Source organism: Hermetia illucens, chromosome 1 (assembly GCF_905115235.1).
Source record: "Hermetia illucens chromosome 1, iHerIll2.2.curated.20191125, whole genome shotgun sequence".
Lineage (NCBI taxonomy): Eukaryota > Metazoa > Arthropoda > Insecta > Diptera > Stratiomyidae > Hermetia > Hermetia illucens.
In genome coordinates, this window is record NC_051849.1 from 103071706 (window position 1) to 103087111 (window position 15406).

The window sequence follows — 15406 nt, forward strand, 5'->3', positions numbered from 1 at the left end:
ACTATATACCTACATACACACAGGTCTGTTTGGAGTAATTGATATTCATATACAAATGCCTAAAAAACTAAAACAAAATAATTCCACGCCACCCCATTCATAAGAACTCATTTCGTTGTGGTATTGATGAATTGGTATGTGAAGATGACGTCATCCAGGTTGTAGATTGCACGAAATCCACAAAAATGGCAAAGTATTACCCCCTATAACTTTGTTAATAATAGTTGGATTTTCTTCAAACTTGACCAACTTATGCATTATGATCTTCGTTATACCCACTATAGTTCTGGGATAAACATAAGGGGGGTTGCCGGGTAAATTTCTAAAATGTGGAAATATACCATTATTAACTTTATTTGTGCAGATATCGGAACCGGATGTATTTTTAGGCCTAGATTTAGTAGAGATGCACAAATGTGATTTTTTTTTTGAGATCTTTCGGCTGTGTAAGTTCTGAGAACGAGGCCTGTTACACTTTTTGGGGGTCATATTTTGAGCTCTCACTCCCCTATGTTTCACCCAATATCAAATATGGGACCAGCTTCGAAAAGTACTAATTGAGCCCTTTCATTTGATACCCCACATTTTATGAAAAGCAAATTGGCACTTGCTGCATGTAAAGGGAACAACAGATTACATAGTCTTACCAATTTTCGTGACAATCGGCTGTGACAGACAGATGGACAGACAGGCATCGACTCGATTCTAATAAGGTTTTGTTTCACACAAAACTTTAAACAGAACAGTAATGAAAAATCGAAAAGGACAACTAAGTGTGGCAGTTTCATTTTCAACTAAACTATAAGCTTCTTAGGATCTCCTCGATAAAGATGAAGCACATATTCAAAAACGAGCAAGAGTAGCGCATAAGTATAGCACGGAGTATGTAATGATCGGTGGAATAACAACGGTAGAGAGAGTCTGCACAAAATATTAATAAAGTGGAAATCTATCGAAAAACGCGAAGGAACTTTCAAAAATTCAACTGATGGTTGCTTCCAGCGCAACAGGTATATTCTTCAGGTGCAATTTTATATTTTTCCATAATTTTGATTTGACATCCGCATGTCGGAAATTTGGCGAAGTTGTTGGTAATAATGCCCGGAACTGAGCTCTTTCAAGATTGCATTGTGCAATAAGTCGGGAAACCGGAAGTTGGACGCCTCAGGTATGAAAGTTTTTGTGTATTTCTTATATAAAGGCATTTGAGTGTGCATTTGCCTCATTAGTACGTAGCACGTAATGTATATATAATGTGAGAGCATCCACTTTCGGATGGTATTGACATTTATAGTCTTGAATTTGCAAAAAACGATAACTTTAACTTATTATAACTTTGTTAGTAATAATGTGATTTTCACCAAACTTGATAAAATTATAATAATAATAATCGTTGGCGCAACAATCTATATTGGATCAGGGCCTTGAAGTGTGTTAGAGCACTTCATTCAAGACCGTAACGGTACACTACAGAACACTGTAGGAGGCAATGTGGTCAGCATTACGCTCGCCCGAGATTATTACCCTGATTTGATTCAGGTCCTCATTCACAGCTGAATCGACTGGTATCCGACTTCAAATCACGATACAAATCCCACTGCTACCAGTGTGATTTGAACCGCGACCTACCGTACGACAGTATTGTGCTCTAACCACTCAGCTATCCGAACACATTGGTAAAATTATGCTCTCCCAAATTCTGTGGATGAACTTAAGTGGGGAGGGGGGAGGTTTGCTGACATTTACTAAAAATTATAGTAATATACTATTATTAACTCTGAGGGGATATCGGTATGGCAGGTATTTCGGAGCTTAGGCAGCCAAAGAATGTGCCCGTTAAATAAATGATCATTTTCGACCCCCCTCGAGAGATCTTTCATTTGATACCCCGCATGACTATACAGTATGTCAAGAAAATCTTTGCAAAGAAAAAACAGTTATATAGATTTCATTTCGATATGAAATAAAATGAATAAATGGTAAAATTCTTAAAGTTTAAAAAAGGGAAATTGTTGGTTAGTTTGGCAATCACCTACTTACACAATAAACACATATACTTCATTTCAAAAGGCAATGTAAATACGCCAAAAGTAATCGTGATCACATTTTCTACTGTCAAAAAATTCTTTGCAAAACACACTGTAATACGTACACGCATGCATATAGCGACAGAATTCTCTAGAATTCTAGATGGTACTATTCGGTATCGCATTGATATGTTTATGTTGCTGCATTCAAAGTGAAATCCGTTTGCAATCGGTTGGATTTTGTTTGATTGTTCATTGAAAATTTTTTAAAGTCAAAATGCCTGGAAGCAGAACACTCGACAATATTATTCAGTTAGTGTATTTTCATTATTGTAAAGGAAAAACTGCAAAGGAGCTTGCGGAAATGTTTTCAGTTAAATTGACAACCGTTTACAATATAATAAATCGCGCTGAAAAAGAAGATAGGATACATTTACGTTGCTCACAAGGAAGGCCGAATAAGCTTACTCCTAGAGAGGTAAGAAACATCATAAGAAAAATCGATGAAAATCCTTACACTTCCACAAGATCGTTGGCTGTTGAACTAGAAAAGGATTGTGGAGTTCAAATCTCACATGAAACAGTGAGAAAAGTACTCTTAGAACATAAATATTCTTCGAGAGTAGCCAGGAAAAAACCGCTGTTATCAACATTTAATATAAATAAAAGATTTTCATTTGCAAAAGAGCATGTTTTATACCCCATCGAATACTGGGATGACGTTATTTTTTGCGATGAGACTAAAATTATACTCTATTACAATGAGGGCCCAAATAGAGTCTGGAGGAAGCCTCTTGAAGCCAATTCCACAGTAAAATTCGGGAAATTGTCGGTCACGGTTTGGGGATGCATTTCATGAAAAGGAGTAGGCATATTAAGATTTATTGACGAAACAATGGATAAAGAGTATTATTTAGATATTCTGAAAACAGAATTGGTTCAAAGTGCCACAAAATTTGGTTTTATCGATCCTAGTAATCGTAATAAATTAAATTTCAAACTATACCAAGACAACGACCCTAAACATAAGTCGTATTTGTGTAGATCTTGGGCGCTTTATAATTGTGCGAAAGTTATCGATACACCAGCATACAGCCCGGACTTGAACCCAATCGAAAATTTGTGGGCTCATCTTAAAAACAGAGTTGCAAGGAGAAGTCCGAAGTCAAAAGAGCAGTTAAAAGCCTTTATTCAGGAGGAATGGGAAAATATACCAAACGAATACGATGTCAAAAAATTGATATCCTCTATGAAAAGGAGACTGCAGGCTGTGCTTGATGCTAAGGGTTTCCATACTAAATATTAAGAATGAAAAATATTAATTTAATTACTTTTTTTATTCACTTTTTTATTCAATAATGTATTTTGCAAAAAATTATTTGACACTGAAAGAAATGTAGTTTTTTATTTGTAACGCTTTCAATTTTTACTCTAAACAAGTTTTATGTTCTTTTATTTGTAAAGTATTAGCTAATATTCCAATAAAACATTACACTTTAAGAAATTACCAAAAAATGTATTATTTTGCTTTTTACCATCTGTCAAACAGAAATATTTCTAGTTATTTTCCGTTTGCAAAGAATTACTTGACATACTGTATTTGGAGAAAAAAAATTCCACACCCCTTTTTCATGTATGGGGGCCCCCATTAAATTCGGCATACAAAGAACGTTCACAGTTCCCACTTTTCCACCAAATTTGGTGTCAATCGCTATCACCGCCTCCGAGAAAAATGCGGGACAGACAGACAGACAGTAAACCGATTTTAATAAGATTTTGTTTTATACAAATCCTTAAAAATGGATCTTTGTCATGGTATACTCCTTAACATGTAAAATAAAGTTTGTAGACCTCTCAGAGAAAGGTTGTGTATTTTTTGAACAACTTTTGAAGTATCTACATACTCGCATGTACGTTACTAGCATATCAAAAACCTTAAAAGCAACTTAACAATTGATTGGGCTCTAGATAGAGACGTAAATAAATTCATGAGGTCAATGCAAGTTTAATTTTTCTGGGTTTGGTAGAAGAAACTGCTTCCAATAAACTAAAGGAACGAACGCAGTACGCAAGTTGATGTATTTATGTTGAAAACCCTCCAAATTTTACCATTTTCCAAAATATGAACACGCATACGTGATAATGAATTAATTCTGAGTAATTTCTCCTGAGGTGCACCGCCGTCCACTACATGCATTTCCCTTCTAAGTGCCCCTCCGCACAATTCCCTGAATTAAACCTGGCGCGGTTGGCTGTGAACTCCATCAAGACCGTAGCCGAACCAAGTTCTGGTTTTCAGTCCATACGCAAAAAGTCGAATGCTAACTAACATGATGTTGGGCAGGTCTTAAGATTGCGGCTTCTTGAAGCAAAAGAACTCGGGAAAAAGAAAGAATGATCCAGGTATCGCGTTGCGGTGCTACGGGCCTGTCAGTCCAAGTGGTACGGCCGCGGCGGATTGAGCTGTCTTCGACGTAATTCGAGACTTTCACGGCTCTTTTACACCTGAGAAGGCTTTCGTTTCCAATCGATTAAATCGCGTCCTAGCGTAAATGTTCCGTGAATAATTCATGGCGGTGAGCAACAGTTTCGCGCAGAATACCTGGCTGCAACTGCGCATTTTGCTAATCCGCGAAATCCTTTGATTATCTCATTTGCAATCAGTTCACCTTCGCCGAATGCGCGAAGGCGTGTGTTAGCGCGGGCATCGCAAATAGCGTTGGGAAGGGCCTGAGGGCAAGGTGTTTGCTATTGCACTTTCGGCTCCAAACTTTCGTGTAGGAGTAGGCTTTCGGCCTGTGTTGCAATGTGAGTTGTGTCTGTTCACTGTGTTTTTTTGAATCGCTAATGTGCACCAACTTGCATAATTCCAGTGCACATAAGTTCATACCATAGTGCAAAAAGTTCATGCGTTAGGATTAGAATCGCGATTTCAGAAGCTGGTTCACGGAATAAGTCTTTGTTGAATGGATAGAAAGACACTGCTATTCGAGGCTGGTTAATTTGGATGGAATTTTAAGGACTTGTTTGTGCGACGGCAACAAAATCGGTAAGTTTCCAACGACAATTCATGTGGATGAAAAACACGATAATGAAAGTTATAAATGCAAATATAGTAGAATATAGCGGGCTCATGAAAATGATTTAGGTGCTGAACTGGTCTCCTGAACTGCTACAGAAAAGTTTAATATCGGTAATGTAAATGCAAAGACTAGAAACAAAAAGAAAATGTACATACCTTAACAGCTACCCTTTTTGTAAATACACCTCAACAGATAAGGATGTTTACGGTCGCAAAGAATTTGCAAACATCAATGATGTCAGAAATTTGTTTGATTTCAAGGATCTTAATATACAACATTTAACAGGATTGACCTTCCCTTATCGTATTATAAACCAGCTGATTTTTTCTAAATAGGGCTTTGTTTTAAGTAGTTAGTTGAGCACCCTGCAAGCCATCACTTGACAGTTAGATATACAATTTCACAACATATTAAGAACAGGAGAATGGATTATACCGGGGTTGCACTTGACTTCTGGTATCTCAAAATTGATAATGGAGTGGTGGGTTTGTGTCTATTCTTTGTAGTCCTAGGAATAATGCTTGATCTCCCGCGTGGCCTTCTTTAAAATCAAGTCACTAGGGACAAGAAAGATATCGGTCCACCAATTCTTTGAAGAATATTTGCGACCCTAAGTGACTAACAGGCTATAATCAAGGCGTGTATATGAGTCCGTGAATTTTCGGAATTAGTATATGCATAGATTAGCAGATATCATAAACTAGTCGCGATTTTGGCGTGATTCGCTGAGTAGTTATTTCAGTCGCCGTTGCCAAGCAACATGGCAAGAAGATTCACTTTCATGTTGTTGATTTGACTAACATTAGTCTTATTAAGATCAGCGGCTCGTCGTAACATTTAAAAGCGTACCACTTTTTGAAATTAAATTACTTTCCCTTCAAAGGACAACGATTGAGGTAATAGTCCAGTTATTAGGCCGTGGAGGGTCGTTAGCGTTGAAATCAACGCCTGCTTACATCTCAACCATATTATGACACGTGGTAGCTGTATTATGTCTATTTTTTTTAATTTATGATTCATGCCTTCAGTATACCACATAGTGCCCTACAATTATTCCTTCATGCTAAAGATGGTTTCTCGGACATTGCAAATACCAGAATGATTGAAGAATATAGTACAAGGGACTTACCGCAAAATAGAGAAAAAAAGATTTTCAGGAATAGAAATGCTAGACATACTCAAACTGCCGCATATAAATGGTTGTAGTGGTGTAAAGGAAGTCCTGTTCAGCATCTTGAAGACAAGGTGTGCGAGCGATCAGCACCGCCCTTTCCGGTTGCGGTTCAATATGTCGCTGCTATAAAGTGAAATGTTTCAAATTGCAAACAGTTGGACTGACTACCTTGTAGCCTATGTTTCATTCATTGAGCTATTGTAAATGATGCTATGAGCATGAAGTTTCAAAGCCGATAAACCAAAAGCCGATATTACGTGAATTCACTTGTGCGTTTCTGGGACAAATAGTTTTGTGCTGGAAGTCTTATAGGTAAGAGTAAGTAATGAATGTCGATCAAGGGTGCCAAGAATAACCACAAGGGTTGGCATTTATTACAAAAGTGACATCCAACGTGGTCCAGACGGTAGGCTCCCAGGCAGTGTACATGTGGAAGGTAGTCTATTCCTGTTTCCAAATTCATTTTGGTATGTTGGACAGAGGTACATTAGTCTCTCAATTTTTCTTCCGGCTGGGTCCTACATACTGTGCTCCTTTGCCACGGAAAATAAGTCTTCCTAAGCCTCATTTCTATCCCAGTTTGTACAGTAGCGTCATCCCTTCCCGTTCCTTTGTTAGCATACCTCAAGAGGGTGTCTCGTGAATGGTTACCTCCCAAAAGTCTCTGGATTTACAGATCTTTGCGGCTATAAGCTAAGAGGAGTTGTTATCCGACTTTCCGAGGGATGCCATTTTCAACCCGTATGTTAAGTGGTAACCCCTTCATTCAAGTATTTTGAATAATTCTCAATATTCTTTCTTTGTCGTCGCAATGAAAAGGCAGGTGATATAAAACTTTCATGAAATACCTGTTCAACTGGCTCAGTTATGCTTTTTCAGGTATCAATATTTTATTCTCATTTTACTCTCCGTTACCAAACGAAGAAAACTGCATTCTCGAGAGGTGCTTTTTAGTAGTTCAATTTTTCTGATGTTTTATGACAAGAGTCGCCTCGTCGCATCCTTTTTTAGTTAAAACGATGTGTACTCTCAAAGGCGATGTCAGCATTTTTTCGGTTGGAGTGGGGATTTTCCTTTACGTTAGCACTAGTCAGCAGTTCCTATTGAATTCGAAGTTGAACATTTTGGAAGATGGCTTTGTATAAAAGAAAACCTTATTAAAATCGATTTGTCTCTCGGACGCACTTTTCATCAAAATGGGTACACCAATTGAAACGAAATTTGCTGGACATAAAGCAACTACGGAATGCCATGAATATAGTGAGTAGCATTAATTTGTGTGTTGTCTAAAGGGGGCTTTCCACACAAAATGGGAATGTAGAAATTTTTTTCTCCTAATGTACTCATGTGGAGTACTAAATTAAAGGTCTCAATAGAATAGATCTTAGTTGCAACGGTTGGAAAATAAAGGAGTATGGGGTTAAAGTGAGACAGGAGTCATTTTCGGAAGCTATCCAAGCCGAAAATCTGAACAAAATTAAGGTGTGCCTGTGTGAAATTTAGGCGATATTTGCTTAAATCTATCAAAGTGACTATTAAAAGGAAACGTTTCCAATTAAAATATAGAATTTTATTTATGTTGAGGTAGAAAACACGTGTTTCGGACACAACATGCGTCCTTCTTCAGTGCGTGCTTATTCTAGTGTGAAATAAAACCTTATTAAAATCGACTCAATGTCTGCCTATCCGTCCGTCTGTCTCTCTGTCACACCCGATTTAGTGAACACATTTGGTTTATTTGTCCCTTTACATGCAGCGAGTGCGCCATTTTGGGTTGAGTTTGAGTTGAGTTGCTGTCCATACATGTGAAAGGGGGGTGTAAAATTGGATATGGTCATGTGGGGTATCAAATGAAAGGGCTCGAACTTTCTGAAACTGATCTTATTTCTGATATTGGGTGAGGACTCGAAATATGTGCCCCAAAAAGTGGAACAGGTCTCGTACTCAGAACCTATCCAACCAAAAAATCTGAAAAAAAATCACTGCGATGCATTTGAACAAAATCGAGTCTTCAAAATACATCCGGTTCCGGTATCTGCATAAATAAAGTTAATAATAGTATTTGGCCATGTTTTAGAAATTTACCGAAAAATTCCCTTTAGAAGGCGATAATATGGGCCAGGAATAGGTGATAATATGGGCCATAATTCGGGAAAGTTTGAATGCAATTTTACTATTGTATTATTAAAAAAATTATAGAAGATAAAAGTTTCGCATTTTAAGTGAATTGCACTTTTGTGTATGACGTTATCATCATATAAAGTGAACTTATATTAACGGCGGGGTCCATGGTGACATTTTAGTTTTCCCTTTTTTTGCTGTTTTTAGTTATTTGCATATCAATATGAATTACTCGAGACAGAGATGGTACCGCTAGGAAATGTACAATTTTTCAAATTGTTCTCGAAAATTGCGTGCGACATCTTCCTCTTTTATTTCAGCCAATTTTCAAGTCAATACACCGAATGGCAATTCCAATGGAAATTCCGGACTCCTCCAAAAATCGACTGGCGATGAACCAATCGATTTTTAAAATTTTTAAACCAAAGCGGTCATTTTTTTAAAGGAACTGTTCTCAGAAACTAACAAAGCGAAAAATTTGAAAAAAATCATGGTGGTCCATGGACATGTAGGCCTCAGATACTCTCCGTTGCGGCATCTGCTCAAATATAGTTAATAATAATATATAAGTAATTATATTTTTGAATTTTACTAGGAATTCCCTTTAGGTTCATCCCAGGTCTGCAAAATTAAAATTGTTGTAATATAGTTCATCAGTACAAAGCTACATCCAGGACATGCAGGACAATGCTAAACGAGAATGAAGAATGTTCCACGAATTAGAGAAGTAGGGCGGAGGCTTTCTTGGTTATACATAAGTTACATCTCTGAAATTCTGGGAAAATTTTGAAGAAACGAACCGTTATTTAGATGTCCACACACACATATAATAAAGCCAGTGTTTGTATCAAAGCGTTTGCCAAGAATAGAAACTAAGAATTCTAATATAGCAGTTGGGTTGCGTAATTTATAGACCTGTATATTCATAGTACGTTCTTCCGATCAGTATAAAATACTGCGTTGCTTGCTTGGATGGTCTAGATAAGATATGAAGATTACGAAGAGCAGTCCAGCAAAAGTGCCTGCTAAGCGCTCTCTATAATAATAGTAGAAACGATAGGTCACTTTTGCTATTTAACGATTTTCTTGTTTAATCGTTTGTTTTCTACATGCAGAGTTTCTCTCACTAGTCACCGATTAGGTTCCAGGTATATTGAGGAAGAGGCCTTTAGACTCAAAGTGGTCTAATTCGAACCGCTTGAACAGCACCAGCAGCGTGGTGATATTTCCAGTTACTCTGAAGGGAGTGCATTTTGATATTCTCATTATTTTTTTGGTCTATATATTTCCTAATATATTGCTACCAATCGCCCCTTGATGGGGTATAGCAACCACGCCTATGTTACGTGTCATCGTTCACGGCTCGCCAAAATGCGCTTCAACTCCTTCCAGGATTTCTCGCATGCCTGTTTACTGTTCTGCGCCAAATAATATTCCCTTGGATTTTGTATATTTAAGTGGGTGCCTAATTCTGGATGCCTTGTGTTCTTTCGAGGCTTTATTTGAAATTATTCAATAAAATGTCGCGTGTTTCAAAGCATTTTCATGTTTCACGCGTTCCTTTCGTGCCAGAGTTTCATTGGCGTTCTATGTACTATACCATTCCGGATTTTGTTAATCCACCTTCTTCAAGGTTGGAAATCTAAAGCGAAACTGGCTAATTTTTTATCAATTTATTTCGTTTTGTACTCTACATTAATTTTCCCATAGTTGTTTTTGATGCTGAAGGATTTAACTGATATATGCGCTGGTTTATCAAGGCAATATAGCATTCTGCCTGTCTATTACTTTAGCGGATGAGAAAATCGTGTGTACGTGGAAACGATGGGTAACTTACTATATGTATGTAGCTGGTATTGTTGCATTTGCGAATTTACTTGATTAGAGTCCAGAAATGCTAAAGTTATGGCCCAATTCTTCAATTTTGTTAATAAATTCAGACGTCTGGTTTTTAAAATAATGTACTATCAAAATATTTACAACAGTTTGAAAGTACCTCGTGCAGAAATCTTGAGCTGCAAATCATTTCGAAAATTCTCGGTCAGTTGAGCTCAATATCAATGCATTACAATAAAGCGTATTAATAATTTACTTAGTTCGCTACTTAATTTTCATTCCGATACAATCAATCACTGAAAAATGATAAATGTATTTCTATTGAAGTGGCTGTGGGATGCGCTATGATGTCTTCTAGCCGTTTGGACAAGGATGTTTGTTGTCACATCTCAGTCTGATCCGGTCCCTCGTTTGTTCTAACATGCTAATTTTTAAGGTTTCGTGTAAAACAAAACCCGATTCAAATAGATTCACTGTCTGTCTGTCTGTCATATGCATTTTTCTTGGAAACGGGTATAACGATTTACGGAAAGGTGGGAATTGTGGAACCTTACAATGAGTTACATCATTGAGTTACATATTGTACGCCGAATTTGAAGGGGCTCCCCATACATGTACAATGAAGGTGTACATTTTTTTTCATCAAATATAATCATGTAAAATATCAAATGAAAGGTCTCGAAGTGTTGTCCGAAGTCGTTATGACATTCGTTGGAAAGATGTTGAGTGCAGGAGGTCGAAAGTGACTTTTTTTCGCAAACCCATTCTCAGAAACTACCCAGCCGAAAAATCTGAAAAAAGCGGGAGGCTGCCATTATATGGTGAATAGGCTCCGAAATATCCTCCATACCGATATCTGTTCAAATAAAGTTAATAATATTATAGTACAATATAGTAGTAATAGTAGTAATAGTAGTATATTACCATAACTTTTAGTAATTGTCCCCCTTAAGTTCGTCCTAGAATCACGAAATTTTGCAGCATTGCAGGCTATAACATAGAGCATGATTTTACCAAGTTTGGTTCTATCGCGCTATTATTGATAAAGTTATATTAGCACAACGTTGCCGCTTCCGTGCGAATTCAAGACTTTGAATGCCAATGTCACCCGAAAGTGGATAGTCTCACATAATATATGCATATACTACTTGCTAGGTACTAATGGGACAAATGTCCACTCAAATGTTTTTAAAAATCAAATGCACAAAACCTTGCATACCTGAAGCGTCTAACTGGAGGTTGCCCGACTTGTTCTGTTTTCTGCAGCTAAATACTCGGAGCCTTGAAGAGCTAGCGGTTGTCGGGACATGTGGAGCAGTATTGTTATCTGATTCGCCACTCGACTGGCTAGATTTTTTTCGTAAATGTTTCCACAATTTCCCTGTCCAAATCAAATTGTTAGTGTAATGTGGAACAGACCAGGCAGGCTGCAGTTGTCGTAGAAAAATGCGGAGCCTACAAACTGCTCCTCCTCCCTTCGCAGGGATAAAACAGTCTTCTACAGCAATCCTAGGGTGGTGATGGTTGTTTCTTCTTTCTTCTTCAATTAGTCATGGTTTCCTTGCAACAATTTTGAATAATTTGCAGCTCACGTTCTTAGGTTGAATCCGCCTGTTTCAATCTTGTTATCCCGCTTCACTCCTTATCTCAGCTCCACTCAAAGAATTTTCAACGAAAATATCTTTTTCAATTTCTTGAATGCAATAGGGACCTTATTTCTTCCACCAATACCCGGTTGGTATAGCGTCCTAATTTCACCGAACGAAACTGTCGTAAGAATGTATTTCTAAAACGGCATATTCTTCATTGGCCTTTACAGCACAATTGTATTGATACGCTTTCCATCTTAACATAACCGCTCGTTGTACTTTTTTTCTAATAACTTGACGATGTGTAGCGTAATATACATATTGGTCCTCTCGTATAACGGGAATCACGGGTTTCATATAGCCCAAATCGATATATTCCTGCATCCTTATCAAATCACTTTTTTTTATCAATAAGTGGCGTCTTATTTGGACTCGGCAAAGGGAGTCAAAGAAGCTTTAAGGTGGGGCTTGGAACTCGACTGTAGACATGTTGAACACTAACGTTGTGAAGGCTGGGAACTTTGCCTGAAAGTATCCAGCCTAATTTCGCCTTTTACAGTTTCTTGGGCCTGTTTGTTAATTTTTGTCTGGTCAAGCATATGGAACTATGGTGGTTTTACATTGAATCTAATTAAAACCCACGTTGTGTTTGCGATTGTATAAAAAGAAGCGACACTCACCTGTTACTACTTTCGGTCACCTAGACGAAACCGTCGACCTTAGTATATAAACCCCAACTGTCAGCTCGAACTCTTAAACAAAATAAAGTCTCATCTTAACCTCGCCTGCTTTCCGAATTGTAGTCGCGTGGATAGTAGCGATTCCAGAGACTTACGGCAATATATGCATTTGCTTCGAGCCGTGTTTACCGCATCAGACGCGATGAACGACATCTGGAATCCAGAGTCGATGAGAATTCGGACTTTGAAAATCTTTCCAGTTAGATCTATTGGTGCTACTTAAGTAGTTGGCAGCATTATGATGACAGGATTTCCTCTTTGGTTGACTGGCTGCATTAACACGTACTAATGTTTTGAATTGGCGTCGGTTGAGGTTTCATCAATTGGTACCTCTTCAAAAGGAAGTCGCATAATTTGCTCACAGACGTTGGCAACTTGCCATCTTCAAAAAAATCATCGATGCAGTGGAAATTATCGGAAATACCGCTGTTTGATCCCACTAAATCTAAGATCCGATGTTGCTCAAACCAGCCAGACTAGTTATTGCGTCGCTAGCAAACTTGTACTCTTACGTCAAAAGTCGCATCTTCGTACTTACAGGCAGGTTGACAAATATCCGACGGTCGTTCTTCGAATATCAAAAGTCCAGGCTTTTAGTTACTACTGGACAAATGCAGGTGCGATACGGTTTCCCTCACTTTCTCTTGCAGACACCCCAGGAAATACTGGGGTTTAACTTGAATACTTGCCTTGTAAGCATAGTCCCATCCCCCCCCCCCGCATCCTCTTGGGACACGGATTGATTTGGAGATCACAATTGCGATATTTTGAACAAATTTGGAATGAAGCGTTCATTAGCGAGTTTTATCTCACCTCATGAGAAATGTTAAAACCCTTTTTATCGAAACAATATTTTTTTATGCGGTATTGCATTTTTGGAAGAAGTGCTCAACCTATCTTTCCCAAATTTTAACCACATGTTCTAAACAAACGCGGCTACCATCGGAATAAAAAAAAGCAGAATTTTTCACAATATCAAGTTTTTAGGTATCAAATTACCCATAAGACCATTCTTTTTAAGGTTTTGATTAAACATTCTCCGTTTTAGCTTTTTTGAATGAGATTTGTGATTATGTGCTGAACGATACCCACTATCATGATAAGTATGAAGCCGTTGTTCAAATCATCAATACCGCAAAGACCTTCACTTTGTGCTGTGGTATGGTACTCAAAAAGAATTACATTAACATATTATATTATGTTGTAATTAACTAGGTTGCCCCCTTCATATTTGTTTTTTTCCTTTGCTCACTCTACTACTATGTGTAGTTTTCTTACCTAAAAATAATGCAACAATATTTAATCGTCATCAAAATGTTTATAATAGTCCAAAGATATGTAGTGTATAAATTTTGGAAGCATTCTGACAATTCTTGGCCAGTTTTGATCAATAATATTGTCAAATTTTGTAGTGATAGTTGTTGGTTGATTGGATGAACTCAAAGCGGGTTTTCTCATAAATTTCTAAACTAAAAGCAATATATTGTATCATTAACTTAATACTATATAATAATACAGTCACAGCATTTCGTCCCGGGAAATATGTAAAGTTCGTAAGCATGCTAGTTGCTCAACTTCCGCTTATCAAGTAATTAATGGTGATTTAATTAATGGAACCTAAAGAAAATACATTATGTATATTTTCAGAAACGTGGTTGCCATTATTATTTTGTGCATGGTATATCAAATATAGGCTAAATCTTTCCTAATGCAAGAGAGAAGTCTTATCTCCCTTTCGAAGTGACAATTATAATCAAAATGAAGTAAAGTTTTTCCAATCAAATAGAAACTGTGTATTATTCAAAGTTATTTCATCTCCTACTCAAACCGCACTGGTCAAACCGGAAGAATAAGGATAGGAGAATACAACTTTGAGACTGTTGATAATTTCCCTAGTGGACCTCGGCGCAAAACCGGGATGTCTGGAGTTCCTTATTAAGGCAGGCCTAAACCGGATACCGGTTGTTGCGCCATTGATGATGATGATGATTTCATCTCCTTCAAAGTGGTCCCTTCAACACGAATCCACTGACGCCAAAGTTTCTTCAAATTTTCGAAACATTTTTCAAACAAGCAGAGTTGTCTTAGCACCAAACGCGTCTGAGGCTCAAAGGATTCTTTAAAATCAACTGAGTAGCTTTGATTATGTCTGCAAGACTTCTGATTGCCAACCGATGGTCTCGTAACTCCAAATTCTCATCAATAGACGTCATTGACGCGTTCTTTTCTACTTAAAGCAGTTTATATTAATTAAAAACAGTCGCACCGGACATGGTATTGCCACCAGAATTCTTTTCCAACATTTCCAATGTTTGGAAAGCTGAAAAACCATTTTCGAAACAAAATTGTATCCAAATTTTTTCTAGCACTTTTACTCATGTTAAAAATCGAAGAATGATTTTTCGAATGCAAGCGTTAAGAAGTGAATAATTTATAACCAACAAACCCTACCGTTGCCCAGCACAGGCTTGTTTCTGATCTTGATCCTCCTACATTCACCATATCAGCATTCAACTGATCACGGGGTTTAGATCTTCGCTTCATCTGATCTTCATCGATTTCGAGGACGTTTTCGGCAGCGTGGACAGGGAGTATATTTTGCGTTCTACGTAGCAGACACATTCTGGAGTTAATAACTATTATCAGAGCAACATATGATGGCGTAAATCTATCTAGGTCACGTGCTGCATCGAGGTAAAATTTCAGTGAAATTTGAGGTTCAAAGTCGATCCCGCCCAGGTTGCATTTGGTTTCCGATATTACTCCTGAATCGGTGACGTTCTTCATGATGCCTTTTCCGGGGCATATGAAAGAGTTCAATGGACTATGACATATT